Source organism: Apteryx mantelli, chromosome 3, assembly GCF_036417845.1.
Source record: "Apteryx mantelli isolate bAptMan1 chromosome 3, bAptMan1.hap1, whole genome shotgun sequence".
Lineage (NCBI taxonomy): Eukaryota > Metazoa > Chordata > Aves > Apterygiformes > Apterygidae > Apteryx > Apteryx mantelli.
In genome coordinates, this window is record NC_089980.1 from 71,681,223 (window position 1) to 71,697,492 (window position 16,270).

The 16,270-nt window shown below is 40.9% G+C and overlaps 1 protein-coding gene across 5 annotated transcripts in view; it reads left to right on the plus strand.

The window, feature by feature from the left end:
• Positions 1-16,270, plus strand: part of HIVEP2 (HIVEP zinc finger 2) — a 149,368-nt gene that overhangs the window by 77,389 nt on the left and 55,709 nt on the right. The gene's annotated exons all lie outside the window — the stretch shown is intronic.

Here is a 16,270-nt window from a genome sequence, read left to right on the forward strand (position 1 = left end):
TTTAACCCATTCCCATTGAAATATTTGCTAATCTTCATGTATTCAAACTGCAGCAGGTGCTCTGTCATGGATGGAGATCTTGAACACTGGAATCTGTATTTATGGGTTGCTCAGAAATCACTCAGAGCAAGGGAGCCTGACAGAGGTCTGTGTTGCACCTTGGCAGAGTTTTAACAGATCGGTATTTTGTAGCACAAGCCTTGTGTAATACACTGTGTATTTCAGACGGCCTAGTCAAAGATTCTTTCGGGAAGTTTGAGCAGGCCACTAATTTTCTCTGTGCCTCTCTCCCTCATTTGTGCGAGGAGCATAACATTTGTCAGCCTCACAGGGGTGTCCTAGTCATTAATATGTATGAGGCAAAGGGTGTTATTTAAAAATCAAGATATGTGTATATCAGTGCCCCTGCCATGATTGCAGCCCAATTAGCCCTCTCAGAAGTAGCTTTTCAAGTAGATAACATCAGTCCTGCTAGTGATGTAGCTGAGGCATCCTGGAACTTAGTGTGGACTCTACGACCTTCAGAGAATTTATGAAATTGCTCAGATAATCTTGGTGCTGATGTGGCTTCACTTCTAGCAATACCTAATCTAGATGGTGACTGCATTGCAGACATACATTTATGTAAGGAGGTAAAACTCCTTATTCAAGCTGGGGTGAAGTTCCCTGGAATTACAAGAGTACATCCTGAAGAAGAGCAATATTAAATTCCAGGTGTCTCATTAGTATGTGTATTGATTTTGTATGTGTAATTTTCTCAAGGAGTGTCTTGGGAGAACAGTATTAAATCTGAAAGAACAGATGCCACTGTAAAGCAGGGAGATGTGTAATGACATATTTGTAACTTCAAGCCCCTTAAATAAATTCCACCAAGAGTTGGTGTAAACATTTCAAATCCTCTTCAACCCACGAAAACAAGAGCCAAAGGGTAACCTCAATTCACATGGCTCTTTGGTGAGATGGAAAAGTCCAAAGACAAGATAAAAGAATACTTGAGACAAGAATTCCAGGTAGGCTTAGTCCGGAGAAAGAGTAACTCAAAGCTGTAACTGTGCATATACATGCGAAAGAGCTGGTTGGAACAGGGCAAGGTATTTTCACATTTTATTGAAGAGAAGAGTGGGGGGGAAAATACTGCAGTTAAGCTGCAGTAGGGAATGTTGTGCTAAACTGTTCAATATTGGAAAGGGGTTACTACTACACAACATTTAGGTCAGTGGAGCAAACTACTATGGGAGGGTGTGGAGTTAGTCACAGCTAGATTAGATATGCATCTATTATAGATGATTTAGGATGACCCATTTAGAGCTTGCTTCCAACCCAAATGTTTCTCTGAATTCAGTTCTTTTCAGGTGCAACTCTTGTCAGATTGACTCATTCTTCCAGATAGTATGTGAATTATTACAGTCCTATTGACAAAAAAGCCACCTGCACTAAGTAAAACAAGAGCATATAAATTAGAAATACTATCAATTTAACTTTCTGTGTTATAGCAGATAGAAAATGGCAAATAATTATTTCATAAACTCAACAGTGCTTCTGAATAATCTCTCATAATCTGCATTAAAATTGAAATATCTTATAAATATTTTGGCTATTCTTAAAGCATTTTGTTTTTTGGGGAAATGTATAAAACTTTAGTGGCTTATATTTTACAGGAAGTGAGAAACACTCTGTGTCCCCGTGACCGTATGAACTACAGTACAGCTCTCTCTCTACAAACATTAGTCATAGAGCTAGTTCTCAGGGAATTGTTTAGAGAACCTGCAGATCAGTAAGGCAATGCATGTTTATGCTTTGTGTGCATATATATGTATGTGTATCCTTTTATGTAACAGTGTGATGGTCTTATTCAGCTGTTATTGGAGTCAGTGGAATTTTTAATGTCCCAAGGCAAAGAAGACATGTTTATTCCAGGTTATGATTTCTTTCATGACAAGTTATTGTACAAAAGCAAGCTCTATTGTTAAGTAATTAAAATTGGAGGGTGAGGAAAGATTCACTTTTATAAAAGAAGCTTAGTGTATTGCAAACCACCTATAACAGGAAAAGTCTTTTCTCTTTGGGCTCAATCTAGGTTCCGTTGACTTTTACAATGTTTGGATCAAGCTTTATAATAATGTTGCTGTAATGATCTGCAAACCTACTGGGGACTTCATTGCTTTTTGCCAGGACTAGTAATAATGAAATGATCTGAAAAACATTAGGATATAGGTTCAGAAACATAGATCTGCTGTTTAAGTTAAGGATTTCTTTGATTTGTCAGAACAAAAAAAAAGGAGTAGTCCCAACCCAGATAATTCTGACTGCATTTATTTATCTTCTTTAAATGCAGTTTCAAAGTAATTTACTTTGTAATTTTTGTTAAGATGCGATGCTTAGAAAAGCAGTGAGAAGTGAGAAGTTTTACCACATCCTAAGGGCAGGCTTGTTAGATTAAACATAGTGTGCCTGCCTGTAGCCTTTTCCTGAGGTCTGTTAATTCTGCGTGTCTCCTGTGAGGTAGTCTTCACAGAATCACAGAATGGTTGAGGTTGGAAGGGACCTCTGGAGATTGTCTAGTCCGGCCCCCCTGCTCAAGCAGGGTCGCCTAGAGCAGATTGCCTAGGACCATATCCAGTCAGGTTTTGAATATCTCTAAGGATGGAGATGGCACAACCTCTCTGGGCACATGTTCCAGTGCTCAGTCACCCTCACAGTGGAGAAGTTTTTTCTTATGCTCAGATGTAATTTCCTGTGTTTCAGTTTGTGCCCGTTGCCTCTTGTCCTGTCACTGGGCACCACTGAGAAGAGTCTGGCTCTGTCTTCTTTATACCATCCCGTCATATATTTTTAAACATTGATAAGAACCCCCTGAGCCTTCTCTTCTCCAGGTTGAAGAGTCCCAGCTCTCTCAGCCTCTCCTCGTATGAGAGATGCTCCAGTCCCTTAATCATCTTTGTGACTCTTCGCTGGACTTGCTCCATTAGGTCCATGACTTTCTTGTACTGGGGAGCCCAGGACTGGACACAGCACTTCAGATGTGGTCTCACCAGGGCTGAGCAGAGGGGAAGGATCACCTCCCTCAACCTCCTGCCAGCACTCTGCCTAATGCAGACCAGGATACCACTGGCCTTTTTTGTCACAAGGGCTCATTGCTAACTCATGGTCAACTTGTTGTCCACTAGGATCCCCCAGCCCTTCTCTGCCAAACTGCTCTCCAGCTGGTGGGCCCCCAGACTGTACTGGTGCATGGGGGCTATTCTTCCCCAGGTGATGGACTTTGCACTTTCCTTTTTTGAACTTCATGAGGTTCCTCTCTGCCCATTTCTTCAGCCTGTCAAAGTCCCTCTGAATGGCAGCGCAACCATCTAGTGTACCAGCCACTCCTCCCAGTTTTGTATCATTTGCGAACTTGCTAATTGTGCATTTGGTCCCATCATCCAGGTCTTTAATGAAGATGTCAGTCTTCATCAATGAAGATGTTAATCTCCATTAATCTTCATTAAGGAAGATGTACTGGCCCCAGTATCAACCTGTGGAGGAAACCACTAGTGATTGGCCTCGAGATGGACTTTGTGCCACTGGTCACAACCTTCTGAGCCTGGCAGTTCAGCCAGTTTCCAGTCCACCTCACTGACCCTGCTCCCAACTCTTGTATGTTTCCTTTTTATGAGTTTAGTCCAGTGCTCCTTGTTGTTGTCTTGATAGAATAATAGTTTGTTTTCTTGGAATACTTGCTCTTTTATCATTTAAGCAGTTTCTGCTGGTCACAAAGGTTCTGGAACAGCATGATAACAGTTTGGCATATAATTGACTGAATTTTAATACATCTCTTCTAACTTCTTGAATTAGAATCTGTGATATTCATCTCTGGAAACACTGAAGTGGGAATCTGAATACCTCTTTGGAGATGTAGAATTTTGTAGGGGGTTTTTTGTTCTCTTTTCTCTAAGTTTTCTTCTTTCTCATTCTTTAATTGTGTCTGAGTTTCTGAATGACCACTGTTGTTTGTTGTGCCTTTTTTTCCTGGTGAGAAGCCTTTAACTTGATTCCTTATGTTTCTTAGCAGTGACATTATGTTTTCCTGGCAGAAACATTTTTGCTGTCTAGCATGTTGACTGTGTTATATGAAAGTGTTTTTAGGTCCCATGCTCTTTCTTGGCTCCTCTCCTAGGGCAGTTTTTCCTCAGTTGGACTTTCTACTGTCAGTGTGGCCTCTTACCACTTTACTGTTTTTTATTAATTTTTAAGCAGAAGCCCTAATGTAGAATCAAATCTCAAGGTTTAAGGGGACAGATCTTGATCAAACTGCCACCTTTCAGTCTTTAGTCTTTTACCTGAAGCAGCATTAAAGCTCTGCTGAACACAGCAGAGAGAGCAAAGACAGCTTAAAACCAGCCTATTTGTCTAATTACTGGGGCAACCAGGGCTTGAAGATACTCCACTTTAATAGGAAACAGCCTCAGAATTCAGGTTTAGCTAATCCTTGGCAGGCTCTTCCTTTAAAGTAGCTGTAAGGCCTCTTTCTGTCATTTAGTGATAGGGTATCAGTGTGAGCTGGCATCTGACTTGCACACAGATGTGCATGAATTGAGAGGAGGCTCTGCTCGCTTGTGTTGCCATTTATGTTTCAAAGGTCAATAATTTTCTTCTTTAAAATATACTGCTTTGTAGTGACATTTCTCAGGATAGTGAATAAATGTAGTTAGAGAAGGATCCTTTTAGTACACAACTGTTTAGGTTCAATTTTATTCTGGTCCTGTTGTCTTGGCTATTACAGAAGGATATCAGGGTGGCACTTTGGCCACAACAATATTCACAAGTTCTGAAAATTCAGGCTAAAACCTATGTGTCAGCCCTGAAGTGTCAGTGAAGTGATGTGTCTTATGCCAAGTACTGCAACATACTGCAAATTGTTATTTAGGGCTCTTAACTTCAGTAGGATTCCTGGTAAGCTTATTTCTTCAGATAGTGCTGAAGTGACATAGAAACTGAAATTTTCTGTCTTACCTTTTCTATAACTCTTCATCCCTGCTGGAGCTGTCAGGTGGTAGACAGCTGTTCCCTTTGCAAAGGGCTGCAAAGGTTGAAGATGACACTGCTGTCTATGGATCATTATTGCTTTCTAGCTGGAAATTACTACTCCACCACTCTACTAGTGGAAGGAGTTGTGCAAGTGCTCTATTTCTTACTGTAGGCAAAGCCAGCTGGGTTGGCTTCAGTGGCTGTTGAAGGTCATTGGAGCCCTCATATTGAGCTAGGAAATGTGAGCCTCCAGCCAGCGAGGAGCAACTGGTGACAGGAGTGCCTTCAGCTTTCCCAGCTAGAGGAAGAAGGGGACTTGTGTGATAGATCTTAGTCAGCAACAGTTTTCCTTCAAATGAGGCATGCTGGGGTAGATCAGACAGCACTGCTACAGGCTTGTATTGTGTGTTTTCCTGCATTATGCAGTAGACAACTGGTTGAAATTCATATGCAAAAGCATACCAGAACCTGCTTCATAACTATACTTGCAGGAGCTTCCCACTGTCCTCTGAAACCTAACCTTTTATCTGAGATTATTCTCCAGGCTGTTGATTACATTTTTCAGAACTGCAGTGTTCGTGGTGATGATTGCGTCAGGCCCATCAGTTATTTCCAGGTCCTCAATTTTCTTTTCAGCCTCCTCCTGTTTTAATCCCAAACCTTCAAGCTTCCTGTCCATGGAAACCATAGTAGCCTGGATTAGGTCCAACCTTCCAGAAATATGTATTGCATGCCTTGTAAAGAAATTAGATAATACTGGGTGGCCAAGGACTGTAGCCCTAGACCTTGTCAAACCAAAGGCAGGTAAGCCCTTCTACCAGGCTGCAAGCCACGTGTGAATCTACTGCCAGATTCCTCACTGATCTGAATTTCCTCAAGGGCATGTTAAAGTCACTGTCCGTTCTCTTTTGAAAATCATAGACAGTGTTAAAAACTTAAATCACTTGGGTGATTGTGAACAGTAGGACATACCATTAGCACACCCAGAAAATATCTTTTCACAGTTCCTGCGAGCAGATCCACATGATAATCCCTTTAAAATACATCTTAAATCAGCTGAGTTTTTCATCATCTTAGTGAATTTGGTTTTGTTTTTTAAAACTGTCTGCCTAATCCCAGGCACTTGATTTGATATAATTATTCCTATGTACTGTACACAGCACAGATGGGAACAGAGGCACTCAGACTGGCCTGCTCTTTTCTGTCTAGAGAAGGCTGTGCCTGCAGAAGGCAATGGCTCCAGCTCTGCCATATGCTTCCACTTTCTCTTGGCTCCAGGGAATGTGCACTCAGTGTGGGCTTTGCCTCTCTGCAGTGGGCAGGGCTGAGAGGGGGAGAGGAAGCCAGCAGGGCCCATCCAGGTTTTCTCTTCCAAAATGTTGGTTGAGAAGCAGCTTGAGTCAGTCTTAGGCTTAGTGCTAGAGAGTTCTTTTTATTGTGGAAATACTGTAACCTTTCCTTTATAGGGCACACATGGTGAGATCTCCACATTTTTGCAAAAGCAAATGAGAGTGCAAGATTCCACTTGGTGGCAGAGGGCAGTATTGGAGTCTTTAAATAGGACAATTCACTCCAGTCAAAGGACGACCATGGCTGCACTACAGATTTTTGCTCATAGCTATCTTGGCTAAAGTTGTAAAGAAGTTTGACCCCTGACTTGATCCCTGACTGACACAGAAGCTCCTCCTGTCGACACACTTATTGTGACAAGCCTCTGTGTTTACTGAGGTAATTTTTTTCAGTTACTGGATGAGGGAAGAAGGACCCCAGGAAAAAGCTGTGCCAGCAAATAATGTGATTTTGCTGCTATGAATGATGCCTGTGCAGGGGACACGCTATCAGTACAGTTTGCTAGGACAGCTGTACCAGCAAAGCCATTCTGTTCTAGATACACTCTTGTCTTCTGCCCCAGTTTGTCATGCATGATTTATATCTCTGTCACCTCTTCAGATCCCTAGGCACCTCCTGATGTAAAAAGAAATTAAAACCCAATACGAATATGAGTCTGCCCTGTATTGGAGTGCTGGCATTTAATATATCAGACTTCCGTATTGCAACTTTCCCAGCAAATAGGCTGTCCTACAAGAACTAATGTTGCTCTACTGATCTGCAGAGGTCCCACCTCAACCATGCTTCAGTCTTATTTCCTATCAATTCTCAAGTTGCCTAAAATGCCTTTGAGAGAAGATGAGGTTTTCAGATTGCCTGGGAGGTCATAACTGTGACCTCCAGTGAACCAAGGAGGGGAAAAAATTATATCTTCAAAAATTAGAGAAAACAACCCAACAAACAAAGTGTCAGGATTGCATAATGTTTTGTCCTGTTATATCTTCCAGTTTAATTTTTGTCAGACTGGGTTTGGGTTGTTTTTTCTTCCTGCTGCTATCATTAAATTTTCCTTCATTTTTCTAAAGAAAGTGTTTGCATCCTGCTCTGTGATTTTTGTGGCTGCATTACTCCCGAGCAGATTGACATGTCACTCTGATGGCAGGTTCGCAGTTATACTCCTTAGATCAATAAATCATCTTAGTTGGTTGTTGAGCATATCAGATCTGCATTTTAAAAATCCACAGTCTCACTTATAACACCACAGTGGCCAAAACGTGATGTAATTTTCGAGAGACATCTGAAGAATTGCTTTATATTTCACTCATATAACTTTGCCAGCATTACTTTTTGACCAGCTCACTGTTTGATTGGGTTTTAGTCTCATGTATTTCTTTGCAACTATTGAAGGTTTTGGGGTTTTTTTGAAGAGACAAACAACTGTGTCTTTAAAGAAACAAAACAACTGTGTCAACAGATGGGAGAGAAAATGCTGTGTCTGAAATAGTGCTAGGAACAAACTGTGTTAAAAATAGGTAGTCTTGCCACAACTGTTTCTTTGGCCAATGTGGAAATCCTTCTTTCCCTTACTAGTATGCTCTCAAAACCATGCTAAAACCATGCTAGAAAAACTGCCAAATCAGTCTATAAAATGTTACTAGAATAATAACTACACTTTCTCTGTCTAATTGTAATAATCATACTAGTAAGGGAGAAAGGCTAAGAAAGCTGTGTTGCCAAGGGAGAGCTCTTTACATTTCCTTTGACAGACCCCGGGCTAGTAGCAGTTGCAGTCTGTTGCAGTTTTGGATGTACATTTTAATGGGGGGTCACACCATGCCGTAGCAGTACTAGTGAACTCGCTAGGACAGCTGTATTCATTATACCGGAACCGGTAGGGTGTCCGAATCTTGCCCTTCCTGAGAAGCCTCATTTCACTCCTATGTATGGAGAGCAGTAATCTTCCTGTCCCAGACTGTCTGGGGAGAGCCCATAGCAGTTTTGCTAACATGTTTTCTTTAAAAGAAAACTTCTGTCCTCTCAAAAATAGGAATGCAAGCTGAACTATGCTTAAACATGGTCGTTACTAGCAGAATTACAGCTGCAGTTTAGACATTGCATTTCTGCTTTCCATCTGTTGTCTCACTTATTTTTTCAGTCTGTCTCCTTGCTTTCAGTTGTCTCTTCTATGTCTCAGTTTATCCAATTTTCAGGGCTGGCCAGCCATTTCAGCATTATTGCTGCCCTAATGGCTGTAAGAAGAGCAGAGAAGCTCTTTGCTAAACGATTTTTTCCACAATGCCTCTGTGCTTTGTTTGTTTGTGCTTGGTGCTCTATGTTGTGTCATCTTGAAAGAGAGAAGATGTTTGCATAATGTGTATTTTGCTGTAATTGTTTAATTTCTGCAAACATTTATACCATACAGCTCCCTGTGCCTTTGGGGCAGGGACAGATTGTAATCTCAAACAGAAAATGAATCAGTTCTTTGACCCCGCTCTGGATCTCTCTGGTGGCCTGAAGGAGCTAGAGAGCAGGTAGAGCTCAGCTCTCAGGTTCCCCCTTGCCGTGGCCTCCTCCAGGCTGCTCTCAAAGGTGGTGTGCTTTGGACCAGGCAGCCTTGGGCAGCTGAGCAGAATTTAGGGCAGCCCTGAGGCATCTGTAATTTATTCCTGATCTCTGAGATTGGACTAAATGCAAAGGTAGATAAGGCCCCTTCATCTGAGGAGAAGGGCAGATGTAGGCAAATGGTGCAGCCTACTGCTGAAGGTAAATTCCTAGTGAACTGTTACAGCCCTGCTGTTTGCAACAGACTTTTTTCTTTCCCAGTTGTCTGTAGTCTAGGAATGCTCCTGGGGAGCTGGAAGTTGTCTGCATTAGATTAATGTTTCTTGCCAAGACCAAAGGAAATTTAAAGGAAAAGGAAAGGTTTCAGAAGACTTTGGAGACTAACCAGTTACTTCAGTGCACCAAATAAAGAGCCACATTCCTTATCAAAATAGCATGTTCATTCTTCCTACTCTTTTGTCCTTCCCTTGGGAAGGAAGTGGAACCCTGGAAGCTGAAACACCCACGATTTTTCCCTGTTCTTCCAGTGGATAAGAAAGCTCCCAGTTCACTCTGTGAAAAGGCTCAGAGAGGTTCATCAGCAATTCCTGAATGCAAGGGATTTCCTCATGGTAGCTTCTTGCCTCATCTTTTCTGTTTTACCTCCTTCTACCTCAGTGGTTCCCTGCAATCCATGGTAGTACATATAGATATCCATGTCCAGTCTAAGGATATGTCCTGGGTGGGTTTTTTTTGTTGTTTTTGCTTAACCAATCTATCGATGATTGAAAAAGATTAGTGCTTTACCTGCATAAGTGACAGTTTGATTAACAGCTGAATTCTGCCTTCTTCTGCTATGATGATCTCTAAAGGAAGTCAATGCAGTGGCCTGAGTTGGGGCAAACCCATATTCAGAAAGATGCATACTACCTGTTCACCTTTGACTTGAGCATATGCTTTACTTTGCTGAATTTGCTTTACTGATTAGAGATGGAATTAAGCGTATGCTTAAATGGCTTGCTCAGCTGCCAATGAGGATACACAATTTGTCTGTCCTAGAGCTCATTTTCCTGGAGTTTTCCTGATAAATTCAGTGAGAGCAGAATCAGGCCATAGCGACAGATAGGGGATGCAGTTGTAATTGGCAGGCTACGCCAATTATAACTTACTCCTTTTGTATTGTAAAATGAGATGCTGCTTTCTCATTATTGCCAGATTTAAATTACGCTCATGAGTTGTGGTCTAGTCAATATTGTTTCGTGGGAAAAGCATAGGGATACATTTTTGCCTTAGCTATAGGAACATATAAATGGGATCCCACAAGGCTCTCCCATAGCTGTAGCCAGGCTAACTGCTATTGTGCTTCCTCATTTTTCGGACTGTTTCATTCTTGTGTTGGACACCAAAATCATTCACAAACATTCACTGGCAGCATTTAATAGCATATATTTAGAATGTGAAATAAAGAAACCAGACATTTGTGATGCACCACTAATCTATTAGTAATTTGTTTAGCTCCACTCCCCCACACATACAAGAGAACAAAATAAAAGGGGTTTAAAAAAAGTGATTAAAAATATTCTTCATATTTATGGCCATTTTTATTTTTTCTTTAACATACCAGCTCATTTTCTTTTTCTGAGAGTCAGTGGTGATTACAGAAGGTGAAAAATTGCTAACAAAATTAAAGAGAAGTTCAAGTTAGCTGTGGAGCCAAAAGTGTGATTCAGGAGCTGAAAATATCTCTGCACTTCAGGCATCAAACTCAAACACTGTGCTTTGGCAACGCCCCCTGGATTAGAAACGGAGTTTGAGGTCATTCCTCCTCCAGCCTGCCATGTATGGCTAGGGCCCACGCTCATGACAAATTACTAACTTACTGAGCACACACCAAGAACACGTTGACATCAGTGCAGAGGGATCATGGACCATGCCTCGCTGGGAAGGACCAAAGACTCCACTGCCTTCTTCCTCGTGTGTTTCTTTAGACCTGAAGGAAGAGTGTGAACGTAACGGGAATGAGGACGCTTTAAACATTCCCTTTCTAGACATGAAAATAACAAGGCAAAGAGAAGTAGAGCACTCATTTCCTTGTAAAGAAGTCACACAGCATCCAGCAAAAGTGCTGACAAAGTCTGTGGTCAGAGGTGTATTAATGGTCCATTTGGATTTTTAAGCCAGATGTACGGCTGCCAGTGATGGTGCTTCATTGTGGCTGCAGACTTGACAAGACTGTGTATCCTGTGCTGGGCAAGCTATCTTTCCAAACAGGAACTTAGCATCTGGGACCTATCTCAGTTTATTTGATGTAAATCCAGAGTACCTTGAATGAAATCTATGCTTTGATTTATCACCAGTCTCACCAAGGTCTTAATTTTATTTTATAGAGAATAAGGGCTTAGATTTTGTAGGTGACAACAACCAAAACACTGTAAACAGACCCTAAGTCCTTAGAATTCACGTATTTTCCCTGCTGTCAATTTTCTGCCTTTCCTGGGCCTCACACCTCCCTGCTGGTGTTCTGCACACCTGACTGTTGCCAGCTTCTCAGGAACAAAGGTAGCTCTCATCCACTGCTGAGGTTTCCCGTGCTGCTGCCCTTGCTCTGCCAGGGGCTTGAACTTGCATAGGACACCTGCAGGGACGGTCTTTCTGGTGAGATGGTTTTGGCAGCTCAAGTGGTTGCCATGGGTTTATGGGACGCCTCTTGCCTTGCAACCTGCCTGCTTGGCAGCTACAAGTGGCTGTGCCTCAGTTTCTTCGCAGTGTGCATGGCTGTTATTTTTGCAGCTTTGTGCTGGTGTTGTAGCAGGGTAGCCGTTCAAAGGAGGGAGCGAATGCAAAGGCACTTGATGTAGGAGGTTCCTCATGGTAATTAGAGTGCGTTTTACTGAAGCCTGTTTGGATCTTTTAGAGCATGAACTGTACCTGGAATCCTATCTTGGGCTCTGCTGATACCTTGATGTTTTAGCTTTCTCTGCCCACTCTCAGATGATCGCCAGATGTACTAGCATCTCTGTGCCAGCTGCCTGCACAAACAGCCCTGTTTTCTTGGCAACAGCAGACTAGACAAATGGGTTGAGCAACATGTGTATGTGGACACGGTGTCAATTGTCAGCCTGACCATTGTCTAAAAGCATCGAACCTGGTTAGTGAGGGCATTGATCTCAGCTGGCAGTGTCTAAACTGCTATTTGCAGTGAGGTTATGGGCCTATACTTAGGGGGATGTGCTCTTGCTAATTTAGCTCTTGGCTGAAGTGAAAAAAAGTAACCCAAAATCATAGTTCCAGTGCTAGCAGCAAAATAGGATCCTGCACATAGTAGGTTTGGATAAAGAAAGAATGCATAGAGGATCAAATGGTTTATTTAATGCTGCCAAAGAAAAATCATTTGTTTTATTTTAATAAAGTGAAACACCTATGTCTAAATTAAACAAACAAAGTTCATAGGTGATGTTCCAAAAGTTATTTGACACATTACACCTTTTTTAGGTAAATTTAGGTAAATTTTTGGCCTGATTGCTAACTTTCTGCGGAGCCTGAGAGCCAATAGAAACAGTTGCACTAACATATACATGTATTTGTATGTTTATTTATTTGTATTTTTATTTGTATTTTTATTTATATCATATGTATACACATACGTGTGTATACATGCATACATATATCTAAGGATATACACATATGCACAAATATGTATTCACACATATATAAATGTCAACAAAATGAAAAAACTTACAAAGATTCTTGATGTTCTTTGCCTGCAGATCTGCAACATTGCGCTAGCATGCAGGAACCCAAGTACCAAAAATGATGAAAAGCTGTGAATAAATAAAATTTAAATGGGCTATTACACTCCTATTGAGAAAAATGTGGAGAAGGAAGAAGCATAAATACTGAAAATGAAATTAGGCTTCAAATTTCTTTCTGTTTTAGTAATGAAGATGAAAATGTTTACAGCACAGAGAGAGACATTTATTTCAAAAAGTAAATTCTATTTCTTTGGCTTTGGAGGTAGTTCAAGGTTTGACCTGTTAATTTCAGCCACCTGCTTGTTGCTGAAACATATTTTTGCAGTATCAAGGGCTGCCAGCATGATCTGGAATTAAGAGGGCAAAGGTAAATACACTATAAGTATTTCAATTCATCTATTCATAGATGAATTGTGCAAACATATTAAGTAAGAACACAAGTATAGTAATGAGAATAAATGTCTTCCACTTCTTCCAAATTCAATTACATTTGCTATGATTGTATTTGATCAGAGCATGAACGTCATTTCTCAGATGATTGTGCTCTGCCATTGATCATATGAAGTCAATTTAAAGTATGACATTGCTTTTACCTTCCTCAAGTAGGAAGACATTTTTGCGTCTACTCTTAGCTGCTGTAGCTATCAAATTGTGTCTCTAATAAATTGTGCCTTGTTTAGAGAGTGATAACTGTAAAATATTGCCCATTCAGAGAAAGAGTACTGAGATTGAGATTGATGCCTGGAGCTTAATGCATCATAGCAGCAATCAAGCAAATTTTAGATTTCTTACCATTACAGACTATAATTCACAGAATTCTCTGGACTTCCTGCATTTGAAAAGGAGAAAGAGGGCAAAGAGGGCACTCGAAAATCCACACAGACTGGATTCACAGTCCCTACATAACACAGTAGAGAAGCTTTCATGGTCATTTGGTAAGACAACTGTTTCACGTGTCTGAAGGGTGGTTTGAACCCATGGAAAAAAAGCGGGAAATTTGCATCTCACAGCAATGCTTTGAGTTATCCAGCCCTGGGATGGTAAGCTACAGAACTGTGCAAATTTTTATACAGTATGTTGCACTGATTTTCTTTGATACAAATTATCCTATACAAACCTGGAAGCTGCTTGCAGTTTATATGGCATCTGGCTTTCCTATAGACCTGGTCAGACTGAGATTTTAGGTAATTTCCCAAAGCATGTTAAAGTACAATCTGTGCTGGAACGGTATCTGTTGCAAGACAGTTAGGAGTAACACGGGAAAGGCTTTATTCACTCTTTGTACTCTTGAGGCAATTTCACCCATTTACTATGCTGTTTCAAAACCTTAAAATAATTAGCAGTAAAATAAATATTTGTCAGTTGTTTTCCTTAAACTTTAGTTTCTCATTAAAATACACATGAAATTTCTGATATCTTTTACCTTGCAAGTCCACAGGAATCTCACTTTCACCCCCTTACTAACTGAACTTACAGTGACTGTCTAAAAGATATATAAGAGGTAATATAAAACAAAATCCTTGTTTGTGTTGATCCACGGAAGGAATTAATCTTTAAGGTCAGATGATACCACTGCCCTGGTGCATTTTTATTTTACCACTAGAAGTGCAGGTTTATGATTATAAAATAATTACTGGAGTTGCCAAGGGAGAACCTAGCAGTCTTTTGAAAGCAGATGATAGTAGTCATTATCAGAGTACTTCTGCCTGTGTGTTTCCAGGTCCCATGTAAAAGGCTGAGTTTATGAGATACAAAGTTCAAAATGAAAAAAGTTTTCCAAGCAATAAGCCATGCTTCTCATACTCCAGTTTCACTTCTGATGTGCTTGTTTAATCTTAGGCGCCATGACTGGCAAACAACTACAGTAGATTAAAAAAGTCTTGAGCAGATATGACCAAATATTAGCAAATTATCAGCAATGGTTGTTGCATTGCTCTGTCTCTTTGGTGGGCAGTTGTTAAAGGAACGCTTGTTTACTCTTGCTGCCAAAGAACTAATGATTGCACAAGTTTTTATTAATGCAGTGATAAAAACAAATTAAAAGTTCCTAGTTTTAGTATCACAGCAATGCCTCTGGGAGCTTTAATTGGGCAGTAAAATTCCATTTGATGACACGTGCATTATCTGGGGTTGTTAAAGACTCTGTAGGTTGGCTGTTTCCTCAGACCATGGGCTTCTTGCTAGCTCCAGTGCTGCTGTAAGATAGTAAGTTAGCAAGGAAATACAGTAGTACTGTGTAAATCTTACTGTTCTTAATCAGATCTTGCTTTAGATAATATTTTTCCTAATTAGAAGTATAGATTAAGCTTCTTAAGGTAAAGACTCAGAAACTGATCCAAGCCTCACTGAGATCAGGAGGAGTCTTTCACGCTTGGATCAAACCCTAAAGTATCTTTTGAGAAACTCTGTTGAAGACAGTCACAGTGTGGGGAAGACACTGGCTCCCATCAGTTAAGAGGTAAAAACAAAATTAGTGAAAACAGAATATAGAGTTCCTTAGGGATTTCCGTTTAAGTACTCTTTTTGAAGCTGCAGAATCAGTGTGTTTTTTTGTTTTGTAAAGGACATCTTTCACTCACTAGGCTTTGTTCTCCTTTAGCAAAAGTCCCCTTTGCTCCTGCCAGGGTGCTATAGAGAGGATTTAGTGTAAATGAGAGTAAAGCCACTTGTCTTTGGGTTGGGGATTAGATAAACAGGTTTACAACACACGTTAATTAAAAACAACTGTGCAAGTGTAGCCATCATCACTAACGCCAGTTAGGCCTGCTCTCAAAGAGTGAAGGATCAGGCTTACCTGCCTGGGGGCTGGAAGGTGTCCGTCCAACACCGGGGAAAGCCTGTTACAATTCAGAGCACCCCTAGCTTTTACTGAAGGATTACATGCGTATGTGACTCATGAGTAAGGACTCATGACGTTACTGCTGTGCTTTACTTTTTGACTAGAACTTTTCTCAAGCTAGTTGTAAAAAGAGAGTGAGATACTGGCCCTGCTAAAAACAGAGTTTTGCCCTTGACTCCAACCTTGCTGAGGTTTCACCTATAGATTGAAACCTCATAGGGCCCTGTCTGTTCAAAGATTCAAAAGTGGCTGCTGGCTGCACATCCAGATTCATTTCCTAGAAACTTGTATATTGATGCGATAAAGTGTCAGGGTTCAGAGCCAGAACGTATGTTATTTTATATGCTTAAAGGCCTGTATAGACCACTGTTGACATTGCTGGTTAGTAACACATTATCATTTGTTGTTTGTTTTTGTTGCTGATAGCAAACTTTACAGAAAAAAAGCATAAGCATGTGTCTTTTATTACTAACTAGTTCCAGGCCTATTTTACCCTTTGGATTTTGGTGTTCTGTTTCTGTTGGATCACATCTGCCTTCTGCTAACAGTGGAAATCCTGTCCTTCTTCCACCCCGTTAGGGTCAGGCTTTGCACTGTGTGTGAGGCAGCATGGACAACCGTTAGACTCATTGGAAAGGGTGGGAGATTTGCCATTGACTTCTCTGGGAGGGCAGTTAGGCTGTATGAACAAATCTGTACGTCCAGCATGCAAAGTCTGAGATTTTCTTAGATCTGAGTTCTCTCATGCTCCTCTCCCTCAACATCTGTAGGCCTCTGGCCATGGTTTTCTCTTGTTCTGGTG